This window comes from Coturnix japonica, chromosome 3, assembly GCF_001577835.2.
Source record: "Coturnix japonica isolate 7356 chromosome 3, Coturnix japonica 2.1, whole genome shotgun sequence".
NCBI classification, from domain to species: Eukaryota; Metazoa; Chordata; class Aves; order Galliformes; family Phasianidae; genus Coturnix; species Coturnix japonica.
Genome location: NC_029518.1, coordinates 7096573 through 7118915, shown reverse-complemented (window position 1 = coordinate 7118915; position 22343 = coordinate 7096573). Strand labels below are relative to the sequence as shown.

At 41.7% G+C, this 22343-nt stretch overlaps 1 long non-coding RNA gene across 3 annotated transcripts in view; it reads left to right on the top strand.

Annotated features, from left to right (window-relative positions):
• LOC107310815 overlaps window positions 1-22343 on the top strand; it is an 84653-nt gene that overhangs the window by 24670 nt on the left and 37640 nt on the right. For 2 of the 3 annotated variants that reach the window (XR_001553739.2, XR_001553737.2), the window contains exons 3-5: window positions 3937-4049; window positions 14481-14568; window positions 14718-14848. This is a non-coding gene — a long non-coding RNA (uncharacterized LOC107310815). The remainder of the gene's footprint in view (window positions 1-3936; window positions 4050-14480; window positions 14569-14717; window positions 14849-22343) is intronic. The other variant, XR_001553738.2, reaches the window with a different exon arrangement.

Sequence of the window (22343 nt, the reverse complement as noted above, 5' to 3'; positions counted from 1 at the left end):
ACCATATGGTGTAAGTAGATACAGATGACCATCCCATGAAGGAGGTACCTGAATGGGTCAAATATCTTTCCAAGGGTAAACATGCACGATCCCTTTTTTGCCTTCCAACTGCAGTATGAGTGGAAAGGTGTTCCAAGCTTTGGAGAGATTTGGAATACCTTTATCTTTATAATGGCGCACAAAAACCTTATGGTAAAAGAATGTTAATCTTGCTTTAGAGCATGTAATCCATTTGCACTGCAAATGCAAATATAAGAAGTAGAGAGAGCATTCACACACAGACAACCTTGTTTCTGGCACTTGCTAATTTTTCTTTGCTCAACTCTTCAAATGTCATGTACTTTTGACGTAAGGTGGGTGGGTTTTTTTGTTGTTGTTGTTAACGTGGATATAATAAGATTATGAAACGAATGCAAGACTTATTAAAAGAGTTTAGAACTTCCAGATGAAAGATCAAACGATCAAGCCTCAATACTTTTCATACTGTAATTTGCAGTGAAAATGTCTAATAGAAAGTTCTGACATAACAAAGGTCTTGCTATGGCCTGGATAGTTAATAGGTGATGGTACTAAAAGTAAGGCATCAGACACTTTGAAAAGGAATCAGGAAATAATAGGCAGCATTTGGTTACTGCAACCTGGGCAGCCCTGCAGGAAAAATGATCTGTAGTAGTGGGTGGCAGTCATCATTGTGTTGACTTGATGCAGCTGCAGGAGGGAGTTGTGTTAGTAGTTCACACTGTGCCACGTGTTCAAGATCTTTCATTTAGATTTAGATTAAAAAGAACAAATGAATAAATAAATGAAAGTATGTGGTATTTAATATTCCACTGTTCCAGTGTGATGGGTTCAAACTAGCTCTGATGAGTGGCAAATATTTATGTCACATTTAAACAGATTTGCTAAAAAACAGGTAGATGTAAATAGATGATTAGAATAAGGATGAAAAGCTTCTGGAGGAATCCTGATCCCACAGAGCATAATTTAAGACCTTGTGTTGACATCACTGTGCACAGATTTTATCCAGAAAATCTGTACATTTCTGGCATTGACATAACTACTACGGCTTTGTGGAAAAAGCTTGAAACTTGCTGAAGAATTTACTTTTTCTCTTTCATGTGTGATGTTTTAGTTAAAAAGTTAAAAGTATCATTCTAAAAGCAGAGGTGTGAAAGCGTAGTTAACTCCAGCAGTACGTCAAAAATTATTTAAAACTATGTCAGCATCTCAAAATATAAAAGATGAACCAAAAGATCCTCTTCATCAGAACAGCAGCAAAAATTCATCTACAAATAATCAAGTGAATAAAATTTTAGGTGAGCCTGAAGTGATTCAAGCATCGGTTGGTATCAGTTCTTGGAATGAAAATCTGATTTCTTTCTCAGGGTTGGATTTGTCAGCATAACTTCTCTTTGATGCATTTCTTTATAAATCTCAGTGGATTGGCAAGGCTGCATATTATTCATCAGCGGCATTCTGAGAGATGTATGGCACCATACTGATATCTCTGCAGGGCTTGTGCTGACTGAACAATTGAAGATGGATGTAAAATATTAGCGTGGAATAGTCAGATGAATTTTTTAAGAACTGTACAAGGTAACTGATGTTTTTATTGCACAGCACATTTTATTGCTTATTAAAACAGTCTGTCAGGACTTAGTAGTAAAGAACAAGTTGGCTTTAATGGAAGTAAGGATCATTTATAAAGGTCTGATGGGGGAAAATGTGTTGGTTCCAACTTCAATTCTACCCCAGTCCCAGAACTAATATTTCAGGCTTGTGTTGAAACAGTCATGATATTGAAATGAATGCAGCTTTGCCATTGTTTGATTTTTATTTCTTTTTTGCAAATGCTGACATGCCTGTTGTGGCTGCATGCACAGTTATCAGCTGTTATCATGGTAGGTGCACATGCCTGCCCTCCCCATTTGTCAATTAGCACTTGACTGAGAAGAACAGATAAAACTCACACCTTTGATTCAGATCTAGAATAAAGGTGGTAACTACTGGAGAAATAGTGTTTTTCTGGGATGTGTGGGGAACTGGAAAGTCTTAAAGTCTTATATGAGGGCTGCACCGAAAGTAATGCCTTCCATTTTATGATGTTGGCCCATGACATCAGAGGCGGAGGTTGGTGTGGCAGTAGAGACTGAACCTTCCCGCCAATGTCCAGTTCCATTTTCTTGCCACGTGACAGATGGCAGCAGGGGGGCAGTCCAACAGATTGGTGTCTGACGGGAAAATGTGCATGAAACAAAGGTGTGTGGTTGAATTCCTTCATGCAGGAAAAAAAACCCTATACCACTGACATTCATCAGTGTTTGCTGAACATTTATGGAAACCAAATAGTGGATGTGAGCACAGTGAAGGAGAAGTAGTGCATTTCAGCACTGGCTACAGTAACAGTAGCTAATTTATTAGCCCAGCACTTGGGCTCTTGTTCATTGCTGGTGAAAATGCGTAGCTAGTGGTCGTGACTATGTCAAAAAATAGTGTTTTGTAGCTGCGAATTGCTCTATATTGAATAGTGTTAACTATGCTCTTTTGTGCTGTACTGTAGTTTCTATGGAAATAGATAGGAGGCATTACTTTTGGAGCAACCTATGTTGCTCAGTTCTGGTTACAGTCATTAGGAGGTGATCTGGGCACGTTCTGTTTGGTGATGTGTTAACTCTGAAGCACAGATAGGGCATGTATGCAGTCAGCTTCTCACAGGCTGTGTATGCACAACATGCGCCATACTGCAAAAATTGCACACCTTTGCTGTTACTGCACATGGAGTTCACAGCACCAGCACCTTTCTGCCAGTGGTGGTGAAAGTAAGACCTCGTGTAGGTGTGGTGTAAGATTTGAGGAGCTTTTCTAGAGTGGAAAAAAATAGTTCTTTTTGCCTTCCATGAAGACCTAAATTGGTAGATATTCTCTTGTCTGAAAAAGAAATGTTTCTCTTAAAGCGACTTCTTGCTGCAACTGTAACAAAGTTTGATTTTTAGACCAAGCTGCTCTTCAAAACATCATAGTTTTAGAAAAGCTGAACTCATCCAATGCAGTGTGAACCAATGGAATCCCACTTGTGATTTAGCTTCACTGAATGGTTGGCGCAGCTTCTTAACAGAGCAGTATGCCCTCACAGTTCAAATGTGGCTTGTAATAACCTGGTCCATTAGCATGTAGTTGTTAACAGCACTTTTCAGTGTCCAGCAGGTTCATGTATACAGCTTTTATGCTTTTGTTTTCAACTTTTGACTCATGAAAATTATTAAGAGAAAAGCATACAGTCAGCTACATGCTATTTAGGCGATTTGGATCCAATTCAGCTCAACTCAGCAGGGGTGTGGAAGATGAAGAACTGTATATAATTACTGTGTATGCAGATACCAGATTGTAGAATCTCTACAGGTAATTGTGAGATTGCTATAGAGACATCACATTTGCCTGCAGAGATTTCCCAGTCTGCGACTCACATCCATGAAGAAGTGAAAGAAATATTTTCATTTGACTAGTCCTTGTCAGAGTTTAAACTGAATTTTGAATGAGTTGTTGGAGAATGTTCTGTTGTTGAAAGACCTGATGGAACTCCTTAGAAGTTTTCAAGAGAGCTAGATGACTATGTTGATAATAACTAACGTATCGTTTGGTTCCAACATACTTTGCATTCCCAGTTTCTGTGAATCTCTGTCTTCCAAAGGCTACACTGTGGATGTCTCACAGTCTCCTTAGAAGTAATCTGTCTGAAGCTGAGAATACCATCTTTCCTCTACATGTCTGTGAACAAATACTTCTCCTTGCTCCTCATTCTGCTACTCCTTTTGGTCTCTCCTAGAGCAAATTTAAGTTTCTGCTTTCCTTGCCAACATCCATTTTGGTTATAATGAGATGGCAGTGGTTACTTTTCTGTTATTATTATTATTATTTTTCTCTTTTATTTTTGTCCAGCTGTTGGCATTGTGAAAGAAAGGAGAGAAAATGTTGTAGTCTCCAGCCATCACCATCCCCCTGACTGCTGCAGTAACCTGGAGGTTGTTCGGTACTGACTTCCTTCTCCTTTGGTCAGTGTAATTCTTACCTGTTTTATGGCTCTACAACTTGTTATGTCTTGTGCATTTTTAAATTTAAATTGTGTGTTCTCTGAGGCACAGATTATGAATAAACTTGTACTGTCTGTCTGTTTAAAAAAATACTAAGATGCAAGCAAATGAGAGGAAACCAGTTGTGGACTTTCCAGATTATGACATTCCTGCAAATTCCAAGCACTAAGCACAAAAAAAATAATTAAAAAGAAAAAAAAAAAAAGAAAAAAAAAGAAATTGGATTTGAAGGCAAAACAGGTTTGGCTGAGTGACAGCAACAGATTTAGCTTTGCTTGTGTGTGGCCATCTCTTACAAACCAGCCTGTAACAGACAACCAAACTATCCAGAGCCCAGCACCCAGCCCCTGTCTGTGGGGCTCTCCGTGGTTAGCCCTAAAGAGGGGCTCTGCCTTTTTGATGTGTGTGGGTGGTTGTGTAGGAGACCTGCCAGTTGAGATCACTGACCAGCTGGCAGGGAACCACTGAAGTGCACATCAGTCACCCCTGGCAGAAATTGCAGAAATTACAGAAGCTCCTTCAGTAGTTGGTTCTGAGAGTTAAGCCTTAGCAGTTGCATAGGGGAGGGAGTATGTTGCAACCTGTGTGTGTGCATGTGTGGAGAATTTAAAGAATTACAGCTCAAGCTACAGGTTTGATCTTTAGATTTATACAGTGGGATGCTTTAGAACAGACTAACTTAGGAACTGTAAGAAGAAAAGGTAGGGAGAAAAATTAGAAGGATGATGTAAGCTGCTTAAAGACTCATGAGCAGCAGAGGAGGCAATGAAAGCCTCCTATTATTGTATGTTGAATGATTCCCTCAGTTCTGGTGAAGAGCTTTCATTTTACAAGATTTGATTTTGCCAATGCTGAGAGATCCAAAGAATTTGAAGGATGAGGTGCAGATCTTCAGTCTCTTCTGCAGTGAAAAATCTTTAATGCACTTTATAGGGAGACCAAAGACCACTACTTATTTCCTTTTGTCTTTTGGAGGTGAATATATGATTTGTTCCAGATTCTTGAAAAATCCACACACACACAAAAAAAAAGGCTCCAAAAGGTGTTACTCACAGCTTTTACAGCATAAACAAATGAGGAACAGCTTTTGTTCTTGCTAAGGAGATTATTAGGAGAGGTTGCAGAGCTCCTTTCTAGAGAACAACTCGCTCTTGTACTTTGTTGTAATACTAGCAGGCCCTGTCAAAGTGGAAATGAACACTGCAGATATTTTTTCATAGCCAACATCACCACTAAATTTTAGGAAAGCTATGTTAAGGCACATGGGAGGAAAGGAGTTGATACAGGAGAACCAGTGTGGCTTCAACAAGATCAAATCCTGCTTGACTAACCTGGTGGCCTTTTATGATGGTGTAACTGCATCAGTGGACCAGAGAAGAGCCACTGACGTGATCTATCTGGACTTCAGTAAGGCCTTTGACACAATACCGAACATCCTTCTCTCCAAATTGGAATGATATGGATAGATGGGCTGTTTAATGAACAAAGAATGGCTGCAGGATCAAGTCCAGAGAATGGTGATCAGTGGCTCAGCATCTGGATGGTGATAAGTGACGTGTGGTGTCCTTCAGGGGTCAGTGCTGGAATCAGTACTCATTAAAGAGTATCACCTTCATCAGTGACATTGACGATGGAGTTGAGTGCGCCCTCAGCAAGTTTGCTGATGACACCAAGTTGTGGAGTACAGCTGACACATCAGAGGGATGGGATGCCATCCAGAGGGACCTTAACAGGCCGAGCAGTGGGTCCATGTGACCCTCATGAGGTTCAACAAATCCAAATGTGAGGTCTTGCACCTTGATAGAGGCCGTATCCACTACCAATACAAACTAGGAGATGAAAGGATTGAGAGCAGCCTTGCAGAAAAAGACCTGGATGTATTTGTGGATGGGAAGTTGGACATGAGCCAGCAATCTGCCCTTGCAGCCCTGAAAGCCAACAGTATCCTGGGCTGTATCAAAAGCAGGGAGAGGAAGGGGATCTGCCCCTCTGCTCTGTGCTGTGAGACCTCAGCTGAAGCACTGCATCCAGATGTGGAGTGCTTAGTACAGGAGACATGTGGAGCTGTTGGAGAGTGTCCAGAGGAGGGCCGCAGAAATTATTCAAGAGGTAGGACACCTCTCCTATGAGGACAAGCTGAGAGAGCTGAGACTGTTCAGTCTGCAGAAGGGAAGGCTCCAGGAAAAACTAATGGCAGCTCTTCAGTATCTGAAGGGGAGATACAGGAAAGGAGGCAGACTCTTTAGAAGGGTCTCACTGCAGGAGAGTTGGACTACATGACCTTTAAAGGTCCCTTCTAAATAAATCTAAGGATTCAGTGACTGTAACACACGGAGCGACATTTTCCCCTTGCCTCACCTTTCAGTGTTGGAGAAATCAGCTTGTGTTTTGCTTAGAAGAAATACAATGGAGATTATGAAATATCTAGGTTTCAGAGCAGCATTTGTGTGGTTATACAACAGCTTCTGTGCAGGTGCGGCCTCTCCTGGCAGCTGCTGGGGGGCTTTGCAAAGTGGATGGAGGGGCACCGTACAGCACAACAACATCTTTCTGCAGTGTAGCTAGAAGTTGGTTTTGTAGAGTGAATGGGTTGATACGGTCCAGGGTTTGACAGTCCCATTTAAAGCAAAGAAAAGGGCAAAACCCAACTGACAAAAGGTACCAAACAACCCTCTTAAATTATTCAGTCTCTTCTACAAACTAACCGATGTTGTCAGCCAAACTCCTTCTTTAAGGGGAATGGAAGTTCTGACTGAAAGCAGTGATACCACATTTCAAGACAATAAAATTGACTATTGTACATCCCTATTGTACAGGAGACCAATCTTTTGATGCAAGGAAAAAAACAACAGGGCTTTGCATACTGATTCACTTGTAAGCACAAAGGATAACTTCGTCCTCAGGCTCTGGAACTGTCTGATGCTCTGGTTAATTAATAATTTCAGTATTTGCAATCTAGGGTATTGAGATTATCACATGAGAAAAGTCATCGTCCTAAAGGTGGAGAGGCAAGCACATTAAACACACACTCCGGGATGAGTTACTACTGAATGGTCTGTTTACCATCTTTACTACTATTGTATTTTGTGTTATCTAGAAAACTTCTGTCCTTTTACTCAGCTCTGATGTTGAACAGAACAGAAACTTCCACAGGTCTCAGCTCGTGTTGACTGTTATATCCCGATGATCTACAACAATGGTTATTCGGTAACAGCTGGGCCATGTCTTCTTTAGACAAAGCCACTGTGGGGCTGAAACCTCCCATTGCTGAAGCATAACCGTTGCCTGGGTAACGGTTAACTAGCACGTGGTTTTATTGTTTCAGACTGCTTTCCTGGGGTATTTGCAGGTGGTAGAAGATGCTTTCTTAAAGAGGGTTCATAACCTCATGAACTTTCAGATGTTGCAACAAATTGGGGGACAAAAACATTTTTTTTCTTTCAAATGGATTAAGTAAATCTTATTATACAGCCTTTACCAGACAGATGTAACTCACAGTTTGATTTTTAGCATTATATCTGGATGCTGATACAAGCATTTCTGCTGTCCATTTTTGCTTTTTTTCAGGATTTTGAACGAAGATCATGTTACAGTAAGATTTCAAATAAGCACGAGAACACACAGGCAGTAAGATTAGTGTGACTTTCTTTTGTCCTGGATTTATTTTAGCTGTGGCTTATTTGCTCGTATGTATTTCTTCTGAATTCAATATTTCACAGATTTACCTTAAAATTGCACACCGGCCTGCCAGAAATCTCAGGTTGGTGTGATAGATCTCAGGATAATTGCAAACTATCAGTGAGCATATTAGTGATGGTGGTTAATTAAAAGAATCACTTGGAACGTTAAGTTGGGTGTTAAAGAAGTGCACTTCTGATGCAGACGTATGCAGTATGTGCAGAGCGTGCTGTATGATTGTATATGTATCAGTAAGTAGGGAAGAAGAATTTTGTAAATAGGAATTGTATCCTCATTTTTTCCTATACCAAAATTAAAAGTGCCTTTAAAATGTGCTTACTGCATTCATCCAAAAAAAATGTTCTGTGGTGCACAGCAATGTTTCGTGTTACAGAGTTGTTTGCTAAGAGGAGACGGTCCCAGGACAAAAGAAGGACAAGAAGTAACATGTGACATAGAACAGAAGTGTGGTTAGGTTTTAATATGTTCAGCAAAATCCATTCATAATCTAGTGGGACGAGGAGAGAGCTCCCTCTCCTGTCTGTTTTATAAAATTTATAGGAGCTGTTTGCGTATTTACTTTGATTAAGGTATAAATAAAAATAATGTTTAAATGAAATCCCATGATGCCGGTAATAAGGAGCTTGCAGAGATTGAACAGCAAGTAAATCCATCTCTGTTGTTTTTTTTTTCTGGGGGTGGGGGAGAGACTGCCTGCATCTGCTCTGTGGGGTCAGGACTCAGACAGCCGCTCTGCAGCAGCAGCCCCACTGTGTGCAGTGTGGGATGGGACTTCCCCAGCTCGAGTATGAGGAGGAGGAGGCCCTGGTTTTAGTGAAAGTGGCTCTGAGCCTGGTGGGCAGGCTCTTGTCCTCTGGGTCATGGTTGATGATTTATTTCTTGATCTATTTTGGGGTATCTGGAGAACTAGGGGAGCAGTCAAGGCCTTCCTTCATGGGATTTATTTCACGTCCCAGTTTGTAGATAGATTGATCAAAGCTGCTGAAATGACCCAGGCCATCATGCCTGCTTGCCCTTGTTGGATGCTCAGCTCTGCCCTGGGCAGATGTAGGGTCAGGGCAGAGAAAGGTCTGCTGCTCATGGCCCAGAGGTTCCCAAAGACTGGCAACAGATCCTTAGGAGGAAGGATCTCTGCTTGTTCTCTCTGTGTTCCACATCAGTTCTTGGCTACCAATGCTCACTTAGGTTTGGGTTTCTCAGTCCTTTTGGTGAACATCTTGTGCCAGTGAGAGTCAGTCATCACTAGCTCATGTGAATGTCCACGGGACTAAGCTAAGGCAAATCTAGTGAGTAACCAAAGGATTGTGGTCAGTGTAATAATTTGTTCCACGTTCCTCTTAAAAAATAATAGTAATAAAAAAGGTCCTGGCAGGCTCAAGGAGGGGAGTTCCTCTCCTTTGGCAGGCATCTCCCTGCCATCACCCCTCATGCTTTGGTAAGTCCCTGTGTGGGACCTGCCTTGGATGGGGAAAGGGCAAGAGAACAGCTCTTGGCTCAGGGCAGCGAGAGTTCTGCTGAGTACAGAGGGGAGATTGCCTGTTCCCTGAGGTCCTTAAGTTTGTGCTGAGTGAGGTGATGGGAACACAGCTTCTGCTAAGATACACCTTCTGTGCCCTGTAGTGATGGCTGAGAAAATGGCTCGTTTTTTTTGTCCGTGTTTCAGAAAAAATATTGCACAAGCATGTCCTTCACTTGGGGTCACGGCCTAATTATGTGACAGCTAAAGAGAATTGGGGTTTTGGACAGATCATGTATTTTCTTATGATCTCTACATAATTTGTTGGAGGTTTAAATTGGGGAATGGAATCTGAGATCAGATGAGGTGAAAAGCAACAGGTTGTATGCTCAGCTGAAATAATTTAGCCCTCAAATAAATGAACTGCATTTCAGGCCAGATTTTTTGCCTTAGATGAAAAAGCATGAAAGAAATATCTTCATTGCTCACTGCTGTACTCAGAGCAAGTTTTGAATATGGAAACCAGGTAAAACATTCTCAAACACGGGCTGCCTCTACAAAGCTCCCTGAGCTCTATTCTCTACGAGCATCACATTGGTTTTAGCTTAAACATAACGTGATATTAATTCATAAGTAATTCTAATGAGAGAATTGTTGAACACTCGCTTGTATTTTTGGGCAGCAGCTTGATCAGAGTTACCAAGCTGTGTGCAGCCACGCTGCTTGGTGTGCCTGGCACTGCCACCATCAGTTCCTGCTCCTTGCCAACTTAGAACCAAACTAGTCTTTCATAAAGCAATTCTGAATCTGGGCATAGCGATGAATCCACATTGAATTAATTATGTTCTGTAAACTCACTGTGCTCATTTCATTTTTCACAGTCCCAAATAAAAAGCAAATGAGGCAGTGACAGAAGCTTGAGTGCTGGCAATAAAAAGGTTGCATTTTGCTGTGCAATTACTTTCTCATCAATTCTGTCTGTTGAAGAGCAGCTGCTAACTGTTGGTACCAGTTTACTTTATGACTAAAACAATGCTTTGGTTAAACAAATTAACTGGCGTTATTTTGCAGAGGAAAAAGAATAATTCCAGTGCTATAGAGATGATTAATAACAGCGCCTGTCGCCTATCCACAGTAACACCACATGTAGCAGCGACCACCCTGGCCCCAAAATTAAAAGTCCAGACTTACCAGTGAACAGGAGTACAAGCTGTTAACCTCTTATTTGCACTTCTCCAGACTTCAGATTGCCTTCAGGTCTGCTCACTAATGTTTGTAGCCATATCAGACACTTCTGTGCTGCAATAAATGCTGACTGGCGTGAGCTTGGAAATGACTTAAAAAGAAAAGCCTGGTAAGCACTGTCTTGTGCTCTGACCCTCCTGCCTTTGCTTGCATTTTGCCACATCGCTTTGCTAAAGCAGTCCTTGGACTGGGACAAGAATTTAAGAGAATGAACTGCAAGAGAAGGAGAATGAAGAAGAGTCCTGCCCTTGCTCCCTGCTTTACTCGGAGGTCCCTGCAGCCCCCGGCTGGCCGTGCTGCCGGCTGCTCCCAGCAGGGCAGCTTCCCACTGCTTCTTAAATAGAAAAGCATGCATCTGCTCCTCAGAAGTTTCGGAAGCATCAGAAAGATAGCTGAGAATTACATGTAAAATGCAAGTTTTCTATAGGAAACAGCCTGGCAGTCCACACTTTGTTACTCACTTGATAAGCAGAGTCTTTTTGACAGTCCTAACCTTCTAAACTATAGGTCCTGCTGAGCCCAGCATGAGTCGAACGCTGGGTACCATCTGTCAGAGCTTTGCTGTTTGTTTTTTTTTTTCCTCTCCTCTTTTACTACAATCTGCTGAGAGGGGTGCAGAATAGAAGTTGCTTTTCTGCACTTAAATGAGAAACTCAATCAGGAGCCTTAAAGAAATCCTGCTGTTCCCAAATAACTCTGTAGACTCTGGGCAGGAGAACAAATTATTTTGTATTCTCCAAGATTTTAAAGACAAGTATATAACGTGCCTCAGGGAGTGGGAAAGAATTTGAAGCCCAAAGCTGAAAAGATGGGGCTGAACAACTAAGCCAGATGAACTGAGGGACAACACGAGTGTTGAAGGGATGCACAGCTTGGAGGTTTCAGCTGTTTCCCCGAAGAAACACTCTCTGAGGATATTCCAAATTTCTCACTGATGGACATTTAATAAGAAGAGCTGTCTGGGAAGAAATGGCCCCCTGCTGCATCATAAAAGAACGACCAAAGGGACATTTTTATGTCTCATTAGTTTATATTCAGTCCTAAATTGGCACCTGCTCTAAATTTGGTCCAAGTTTGCCAGGACCTTGGAGATCCAGATGAACGTTTCTTTAACACGTTGCTAAGAATTCATCAAGACAGAGGGGTCTGTGTGTTATTAAAGACACACTGACACACACGGAAATAGCAATATAATGGAAGAAAGGTCTTGGCTTGCCAGTGCTGAGGGCTGTGCAAGACGCTGTTTCTCTAAATGTGGTTGCCACAAATGTGTGGTGTGGGCAGGCATTTACACCTCTTACCTGCACAAATCACCATTTTGGAATGAAATTCTTACGAACCCAAGTGGCTGTGTGTAGTTAGGGAAAAAAAAAAGCAGGAAATCATTTTGCGTTGTCAGTTCCTGAGCTGGAGGTGTAACAGCCCGTGTATTGGGAGCAGACACAGAGCAGTGCCAGTGTGTTAGCTCTGTACTGGTGGCACAGCCCTGCATGGCATAGCCTTACATGATGGGGACACATGGTGGCTTTCCTCCCACTGCCTGAGGAGCCAAAGGCGACATGCTGCCTTCAGGACCTGGCAGTGTATGCCCAGCTGGCCACTGGGGCTGGCAGTGCTCGGATCGTGCCGTATAAAGTGGTGTGTAGTCCTGCGTGGACTATTGTGCAAGGTCTGAATTTTAGAATGCACCAACTCTTCCATGTCTTAAACAGTGTGCCTGGATTTCCTTTTGCAATATCATATTATTACTATACATGCTTCTGCTGACTAACATCACATTCTTTCAACTTGTGTTTATTTAGTAGAAGAGACGCGTAGCTTACTAACGCAATTTTATTGTCCCCTTTCTGTTTCTTTTAGCTACAGCTATCCAATATTGTCATTTTAAAAGGTCAACAGCGTGATTTTAATGAGCATTTGATTCTGACCTTGTTGCATTTTTATATTCATGCAGTTGTGCTTAATACCTTAGCAAGTGCATTGGCTGGTGTATCAGAAAGATTCCTCATGCTTGTGCTCATTTTATCTTGTTTTGTGCTGGAAGGCATTAAAATGCCTATTGGGGACCAGAGCAGGTAGCCTGCATTGAGAGGTTACATAGAAAATGCAACTTTAAGGGCACATGCACAGGTAATTGCACCTGTAGGCGCTGTTGGCTTTGTATGCCAATGGTTCCATTTGATTTGAATGAGAGCACATGGGAATGTCATGACTTGTTTGGTAAGTACTGGAGACTGTTGTGGGTGTTTGGAAAACACAGCTCTTTAGAGGTTCCTTAAGACACTTACAATGACCTGCCTAGCACAGAACTGTGGCAGTGCAAGAAACAAAGCAAAGCTGAATGCCTTTGTCCTTAGAGTGGTGAGCGCTGAGTGTTAAGAAGCCCCTCCTGGGGGGTTGCAGGGACTGGACACATGCAAAGCAGAAAGGAGAGGAGTGGGAGAGAACAGGATACAAATGGTCAACAACGTGTCACCACCAATGGCCAGTCACAGGTGATGCTTTCCGTTAGAATGGCTGTTATTAAGTCACTGCTAAGCAGTATTTTTTCACAAGCAATACGGTGCAAAGCATGTGTTTTCTGATTTTGTCACACTGCTGTAAAGCATGGCGGTGCTGTGACTGCGGCATGACTGGATGGCAACTTATTTACATTTATGTATTTCATTTTGCTGTGCCTCCATTAAATACGCTGGATTTTGCATCTAATCGCAAAAGCGCTTTAGGCTGTGTCTCTTCCAGCCTTACTGGCTGTCTAACTATGTAACAGTATAACCGCTGAAAAGCACAGGATCCTCTTCTAAATCTGCATTGTGAGAGGAGCGAGGCCCCTCCAAGTCATGGCAATTCAGAGGTGGGAAGCAGAGTCGTGGCTCAACCTCCCTGCTCACCACGGCAGCAGCGAGCTGCAGCACCTGCTCCATGCTGCTCCTGCTGCTTTGTGCTGCTCGGAGCTGCTGCTGGGGTCCCGCGGGAGGTCGGGGGCTTGCTAATGGAACAGGAGAAGCTGAGGGGCACAAGATGTGCGCTGTCACAGCAGTTCGAACTCTCGTCTTAATGTGACCACAGTTACAGGGTCAAATCACATTTGTTTGGTATAATTAGGAAAACTGCACAAGAATTAGTTGTACTTCAGGCTGCATTTGTGCAGTGTGGAGCTTTTCTGGTTAAGCTACTATACTGTGAGACTTATGACATTGTTCAGTTTGTAAAAACTGGTGTCAGAATTCTAAGGCATTAAAACCACTACAGCAGTCAGTCAGGGCTATCAAGTTCTTTGTGGGTATTTAGTAGATGGAATTTGCTTTAAGAAGCTAACATTCATGCTCCGCCAGGATTACTAGAAGGCACATAACACACGCTGTTAGCTTTCCTCTCTGGGCAGACCAAGGAAACTTAAGTGGTCTCAGTGGCATGTATTGGTTAAAAGAACATAGTGCAAAACAGATTATTTCATGGCAGATCTCAAGTGATATAAATAATATCAAGTCTTTAAAATTAGTGAGTAGATGAGATTATCAAAATGGCTTGCTCTGTCTTTTGTTATGTGAGAAAACTTTCTGTGCCACTATTTATATGTTATGAACTTCCTGTCTCAAACGATGGGCCCGACAGCATCAGTCTGGGCGTCACAGAGCGAGTCAGCCTACAGAGAAAAGGCTCATGTGCATGCTTCTTGTGGAAGTGCAGGCTCCAGGGAAACCAGGTGTGCACAGCTGAGTAACGCAAATAGCAGCAGCAAAGTGAGACAGTAGATGGTTAAGGGTGTTGTAGCACCTTGTTTATATGCTTTTGATGTCATGTTGTCACGTAGCCCAATAAACAAAATTAGCAGTGTGTGTTGAAATCAAAAGCAAAAGCAGAGCTGAACTGTAAGTAGGAGTTCAGAGGTAGCCCTGTAGGCTCTCATCCTAATGGACTTTCTTTGATAGCGACCTGTACTTAATCGCATTGGAGGAAACCTAAAAAGATCTTTCTCTCTTTCTTTGTAGGCCTGTCAGAGTATGATCTTCACGCTAGCCAGAAATCTGTGGACCATAACATGGGTGTCTTTACAATCACAGCAACAAAAGAGCAGAGGTAATGTTGGACTTTATGTTTTCCTGTACCCTGGGGTGCAGAAGGCAGTGAAGCATAGCTGTAATTTTGCAGTGGAGGGAAGCATTACCGGGGGCTCTCATGTCCTGCTAGCCTGTAGACTGCCAGTGTTGAACGCTTTCCTTTCCTAGGTGTCACAAACAAAGGAAGGTCCATGCAGTAGTCACTGAGTGTGTCAAGTTCCCTGAGTTGTGGAAGAATGGGGCTGGAAGTCACCAGAATGTTTGCGGAAATGCTATAAGCCCTGAGAAGTCGCAGAAGGGTAGGATGTCAGTTTGTGTCCCTTTGTGCTGTTCATGTGTATTCTGAGAATGTCAGCTGATTTCATCACCAGAAATACCGCCTTAACATCTGTTTGAATTATTTTACCACTGTTTCCTTTGCCATATTGGACAGATCCATTTAGTGATGATTATTTATTACCATTATATCTGTGTTGTAGAAATCTCTGAGGCTACTCTCTAAATTTTAAATACTCCAGGAAAAGAAAATCTCACCTGAGTCACATCCCGTAGCCATTAATTTTAGTGGCATAACTGCCATTGATTGATGGAGCCTTGAAGCCTTGTGCTGTATGTATCAAATGATGTCTTTAGAAGACACTAAGTGGAAATATCTTTTTTTTTTCTTCTTTTTTTTTTCTTTTTGCAAAAATGCAGTTACATGTTTTTCTCTTCCTAAAGCTAAAATCGCACTTCAAAGTTGATTAGGAAACTGCTTAAATTTTGTTTAAATATTAAACCAATTAAAAACAAATCCATTCAAATTACAGTCTGCATAAGACCCAACAGATATTTCTGAAGCACACTAAGGAGTTTATCTCCATCTGTAAAATCATTTAATGAGTAGCCAACAGAACTTTAAAATTTGCTGTCAGAGGAAAACATGTTTTCATGGCATTTATAAAGCTTGCAAAACAGGCATTTGCCATGTATTTCTATGCTGTGTGCATCCCTTAGGTCAGCATGCTGTTTAGGATTATGTACTTTCTCTACATTTTTCATGTCAGATGACACGGGATTGCTGTTAGAGCTATGGGGTAATCAAATTTACGTATGAATTTAGTCCGATATGTGCCTTGCAGTCTGATACAAATGACAAACATCCAATTTGGCACAAGTAAAATTACTGACTTTTCAAACATTCATTTGGCTTCAAGTGTCCAGTGGGATCAATATAGATGCTGCCGTCTCTATTTTATACCACTAATGCTTTGTTTTATTTTGAGTTCCTCAGACCTTCCCATAATGGTGGTAGATATTTTTCTTTATGTATGAGAAGCTATTGATTCCTGAAAGACTTTACATGCTTTTTTCATTTTTAGTTCTGTAAGTGTCATAGTCCTCGTTGAAAAGTCTGACTTTTATTCCAATATATCCTTAATTAAATAATGGTAAGCTGATTTTCTCAGCACATAGGCTGTAAATTTGGTATTCTTCCCTGTAAAGGTCTGAAAAAATAGAGTTGCCTAAGGGAAGAGTTCTTTGGGTAGTCTATTTCCAATGGCCTCAGATTCTCCTCACTTTGTTCCCAAGAATAAAGTGAAAATAGGAATCCATTCTACCTCACTAGAGAATAAGAGCCAGCCTCTGGCCACAGTCTTCAATAAGCAGTTCCAAGTGACATATTTGGCATTTATCTGCTGTATGTTGGAATGTTATGAATAAGATGGAAGGGAAATTTTAACAAAATCAGTCATCTCATCTAAAGGTAGCCACAAAATGGGGTGGGGGAGTTTTAGCAGCAAAATCTGTTTCATAGGACTTTTACTGTAATCCAGCGAATATCGTATTGAGTGGGGTGGGTATAGGAAATAGAGTGTATCTCCTGCAGGACTCTGTAAGTCCCCCCTTCATACCCAGTATTTTGGCCTGACGATGCTCTTATCCAAATTTTCAAATTTTAGTTGTCAGTGGTACGTTTTCAATTTCCAACTTGCATTTTGATTTGAATGGCCAGTAAGTAACAGCAAGGTGTGAGTTCCCCAGTAAAAGGAGGACTAACATATAAAATGCTGCTCCCAGCAGACAGGAGTGCTGAGCAAAAGGGTGGCAGCATCATCTGCTATACAAACACCAAACAGAATCTCCCTCCTCTCAGATGAGCACATATCTGGCAAGGATGCTAGTTTCTGTGTCTGACCTTCCACAAGCACTAATGTATTCCACGGGACAGATTTTAGGCTGATAGACATCATTCTAAATCTGTAACAACATCTCTGACAGTACAGACCACCTGAACATCACGTCATTTTTTGTCTAACACAACGGTTTCCTAAAAATCTCTTAAGTAAAGCAGTATGTTTTCAACAGACACTGTTTAATAAAAGCCCAGCATTAAGATTAAGGTTGAAAGGAGAAAATCTGGAAAGAGAGAGAGAGAAAGCGTATGCCCTATCCAGCAGTTGACTAACACATTAGATTAGAAATAGTAGGAAGATTGTGCTCTTACCTGTCTTCTATAAACCCATTGTTTTTCCTGGTGTAAACAGAGCTAAATCCTTTCTTAATTTGTTTTTATTTTTTCTTTTAATTTTTTTTTTTCCTATTTCCATAATCTCTGATGCCCACTTTTACTACTGTGAGTCCATGGGCACTACTTTGCTATTAGCAGCTCAGTTACCTGCTAGAACACATGATGTATCAGAGCAAAATAACAGGAGCAAGTTATTAACGCTTCAAGGTTGACCCGCCCTTTATCCCAGAATTCACTCTGTGTCTTCTTATTGATCTGACTCATGCAGCTTTTTGTCACCTGGGAATTAACAATTCAATGTTTTATTTGACCATTTATCTCTTTAGCAAAATTGTTGCAATCCGTTGACCTTTTAAAATGTTTATGACAAGGTGTTTGCAGTTAATTGTGCTCATAAAAGGGAAAAGCGCAGATCAGGTCTAATATGTGCTAAGAGCTAACCAAGACTTCCTTACAAAAACAAACTATGGTATAATGCGATCGTTTAATTTATTTGCAATATAATTAGAAGAAATAAAGATTTCCAATAACGGGAGGACTGTTACTAGGGAGAGCAGCATTTGTCTGAGGACCACAAAACATCACCCCTGTATTCTGCTTTCCTACTTATTTTTTTTGTGGGGGAATGATCATCTGAGGGCAGGAATTATCTACAAGTAGAATTGATGAAAACTGCAATTTATAAGTAGCTGTGCATGTGTTTTCCGTAGCATAATATTGTTGCCTGCTGGGGAAACACCCACATTTGCATTACCTGAGCAGCAATTTTGCTGCTGCCATGTGCCATTTCAACCTCTACAGTGACAACAGTGTGTTATTTGGGGCTGAGATTGGCAGGTCCAGCCTGTCATGTTTGCTACTGCAGCATCTCCTTCTGGTAATGATGCTCTTGAGGTACCCTAACCTTCTGGCCAGCTGCTCTGTCCCACACCGCAGCCCTTATCTCAGGCACCACTGCCTCCAGCTCTGCTCTGTCTCACTTCTGCACGGCTTCCTGCAGCCATCCTGATTTGCCCACAGCTGTGGACAGGAAATGCTCTCTGGGCTCTCCTTTCCCTCCGAAAGGTGCCACTGCAGGCAAGTGAGGGAAGGTCCTGAGCACACAGAGGCAGGGCTGCAGCTGGATGGCTCCAGTGTGGTGCTGCAGATGTAGCCTGGGGATGCTACTAGCATTTCATCTGCTAGGGTCAGTGCAGCCCCATCAGCCTGCTCTCAGCCTCCAGAAGAGCCTTTCTTACTCTGTTTGACAGCACATGGGCACCCCAGTGAATTGCTAACCTGGTATAAATCGGCATCCTGCCGGTAGATCCGATGAGGTCACCCGAATTTCCTTGGCTGCTGCCTCTACCTTGTGTGTCTGAATGTGGCAGCCTAGAAAGGGCCACACTCACAGAGCACTACAGTCGTGGCACACACTGGGACAGACGTGAACCCAGTGGCACAGCTACATGGCATTTATCAACACAGGACAATAAGCTCATGAACACTAACAGTGTGAAAATAAAACCAGTCGCTCAGGAATCCTTGAACATTTTTTTGACCTAGTAAAACATTTTTTTGGTGTGTTTGTGAGTGACTAAAAGTGTATTTCTACCACACATGCGCTACTGCCCTCATTTTGTTCATGTCAAATGCAGCTTTGTGGCTTCTCCAGCTGTGTATTTCCCACAGCTACCCAAGCACATGTCCGTGTACTTTCCTGTAATTTTCAAGGCCTCCCTTTAAATGATAAGGCCTGAGGTGGCTTATTGGCTTATTCACATCTGCTGCTTTCCTGGAGGTCAATCAAACAGTTCTTCATTCAAGAAGTAATGGGGTCTTACAAAGGAAAACAATTATTTCACTTGAAATCTATTGATCTGGTTTCTGTGGTTCGTGCGGTGTTTTGGGTGCAGAACAGTTGCTTGAAACAATTTGAGATCAATTAAAGTGTAACTGAATCAATAGAAAACCATAACTGAAATGCACAACTCTTGTTTTTTGTAAGAATGTATTTTTTTGCTACCCACACAAATATGAGAATACTAAGTGTGATCAGAACAGAAGGGAAGAATGAGAAGCCCTCGTGTTTTGGCGAGAAGGGCTACTTCTGGATTCAAGCTTCAGTCTGAAAGAAAGCTGATGGGAGCAGTGTGAGGAAAACATAGCGATGCTCTATTTTGAAAAGCTTTCCTCTTAAAGCTTTCCAAAGAATTGGGTTAATTCATTTCCCATTCTGATTATCGAGTTATCCAAAGCTAAATTTACCTTATTTATGGCATTATACAAAATGTTGATATCCTTGAACAATTTTTGCTGCAAGAGGGGGAAAAAAATCATTTTTTAATTATACTATTTTCACAATAACTGCTAGCACTAGAAATGTGTGACTCTGTAACCAGGTCTCTTTTCTGTATTACCAGCAAGGTTCATTTTTATCTTACTCATTTTTCCATTTGGTCCAGCTCTGTTTTCTGTTGACGGTTTACTCAGGCAGAAAATGTTTGACCATTCAAAAGAAGTTGGGAAACAATGGGTGAGGGAAGGCAATCGGGGTATCAGGAGATGTATTTTGACATTAACCCCTTGCCTCCTGCCACAGTCTAGCTGACAGCATGACAGATGGAGGAGGAGAAGCTTTCCTTATTAAACTTTACGCATCATCATGTAGTCCTTCACTTAGAAAAATGATTATTTCCATGATTTGTTCCTGGATACTGTTGGGAGCCTGGTGGACACTAAAAGAGGAATATCTGCACTGGGTTTTTCTACATATTACATACTCCAGGGGAGAAAAACATTTTAGGATTTACAGATGAACTACTGTTCTGAATCCCCCGTTTCTGTGGGCAAAGACAGCAACCATAAGATAGTAGTGCATAGTTACTGTGAATAAATGGTGATTAAATGGTGGCAGGCAAAAGGTTTATGTGAAATTCATTTTGGTTGCAAAGAAGTCTTGATTTTGGATCCTGTTAGTTTGTCTTACTTAGGATAACTATTTGACAAATAATTGGTAGTGGATCTGAGGAGAAATCTGTTCCATTACGGATGCACACTAAATAGATTTTCGCAAATTTTTAGTGCTACTCAGTCAAGCTTCTGAATGCATCATTACACCTGAAAAGGACACTCTGGATAGGCAAAGGGCAGCAAGCTGTTCAGATAAACCTGATTGTTTGCATACAGAAATGCGTTTTGCACTCAGAAATACAGATACCTGCAGGCATATAATATTGCACATGGAGATGAGATTGATTTAGTGCTGTGAATCCTGGTAGTGTGAACTGCCTTAAATTACTCAAATTCAGGGAAATGCTGCATATACTTTGTTAGGAATATACTAGTCATTAATTCTTGCCTAAACTTACTAATTTTAGCAAAAATTCTGATGACACCAGCAGAAAGAAGAAGATGTAATATAATATTTGTGTAATGCCTTTTGGATCATTGGTATGGACTGCTGATTTTCTGATAATGAAGAAAATTTGATGCTTGGAAAGACAAGTTTTCCACTCAGGTTTGTCCTAAGGCCCGGGCTGCCTGACTCAGCCCAGCCGTGTGGCAGTGCTGCAGAAATAACTGAGAGATGAATGGCAAGTGGGATATCCTGGCAGCAGGATGGGTGGCATGGAACAAGAGAGGGAGATCAGAGAAGGAAGACAAGAAAAATACACTAAAATTTTAGGAAGTGCCAAAAGGCTTAATTAGCACAGGGACAAAAAGCCATGGGAAATTAGACTGTTGACAGACATAGTGGCAGCTCAGTATGCAGCACAGGACCTCCTGTGCTGCATAAATACCTTGCTGTCCAGGTCAATCACATGGCTTGTGCACTTGACAGTCCATCACTGCAGTTTTTGGTAGAAAAGCAAACAAAATTAGCCTGAGTCCAGTGCTACTACTTTTCATCCGAACATCTCTTTTTTGGTGCGTTAGAACTGTCTTTGAATTCGTTGCTGTTATTTAGTTCATCAGCATGAGACAGTGCTGAATCACCAACAGGAGCCTTAACGTAATGTCTGCTGTGAAGGTGAGGCTTTCATGGGAGAGATCCCTAAGTGCTAGGTTCAAGCATGGATCATAAGATGTTTCATCCACTAGGATGCATTGATAGCATGTAGCCTCAGAAAAAGAGATTTTGGCATAAGAAGTCACTGAACCACAAAAGACCCAAGACTGTACAATGTGTTCACTGTGTTGTCCCTTCCATGTAGACATGTGCTGTGTCCTGCTGCCAGAGACAGGCCAGCAGGCTGCTGGGCCAGGGCAGCTCCACTTTTCTCTGCAGTTCCTAGGAAAGGCTGCAAGCACTGGGAAATGGCCAGGAAAGGCTTCCTACTGCTGTAACCTGCAATTAGTTGCAGGAGTCGTAAGAGCGCACAATCCCGTAACTATGAGTGATAGGACTTGGACTGCTCTTCTGCCAAAATGCAACACAACAGATGGAAAAAATTCCCAAAGCCTAGAAGAAAGACATGTGAGAACAACTCTTTTCTTCCACTTGTAAGTTCCCACAGTTTCCAACCTCAAATACAATACCATCAGCAAAACTCAGATATTTTGTTTGTGGACAACAGATAGTATTGTTGTGATTGGCAATACTGGAAAGAATAAAAGAGATGCAAGTTCCTAGCTTAGAGATTCTGCAAGCATTGGGCAGATGAAACTGTGGAGTGGAAAACAGCACTACACTAGAAAATACATGGGAAAAAAACAGTACAGAAAACCCAGATTAACCACTCTCCCCAACATATAGCTCAATGTTTGAGTGTCTTCAGTTCATAGAAGTTCTATACAGTGCAGCAAAGTCTGCAAAGTGGTTATATTTTGTCTGCAGATCTTAAGATTGGAAAGGTAAAATTAAGTGCAGCATTCTTGCTGCCCAAGATGAAGATGGAGGTAAATAATATTTAGGGCTTTTTGCTCAAATTGTTGTTGCCAAAGAAAATTGCTGCGTACAAACTATTAGTGCTCCCTTTTCCAGAAAGACAAGTAGTCTATCAACCTCAGGCCTTCAGGCTGAGCTCAAAAAAGTTTCCAAAGCAGTCAGCATTCAAGGCTCCTGTACAAGCCCTCCAGTTTTGGTCATCGCAAGATTCCAGTTTTGCAGCATTGCTCACATCATTGCTCCAGAGATCATCTGCTAGATGTTAGCTCATGCTGAACAACTGCTGCAATGTTGAACAGCTGTGGGCTCCGTGGCTTTCAGGAAGATACAAATAACGCATTCATTAATCTCCTCTTGCACTGAGAACCCATCCGCACAGTCTTACACTTCCTAATTTAATTTGCCTCTGGAT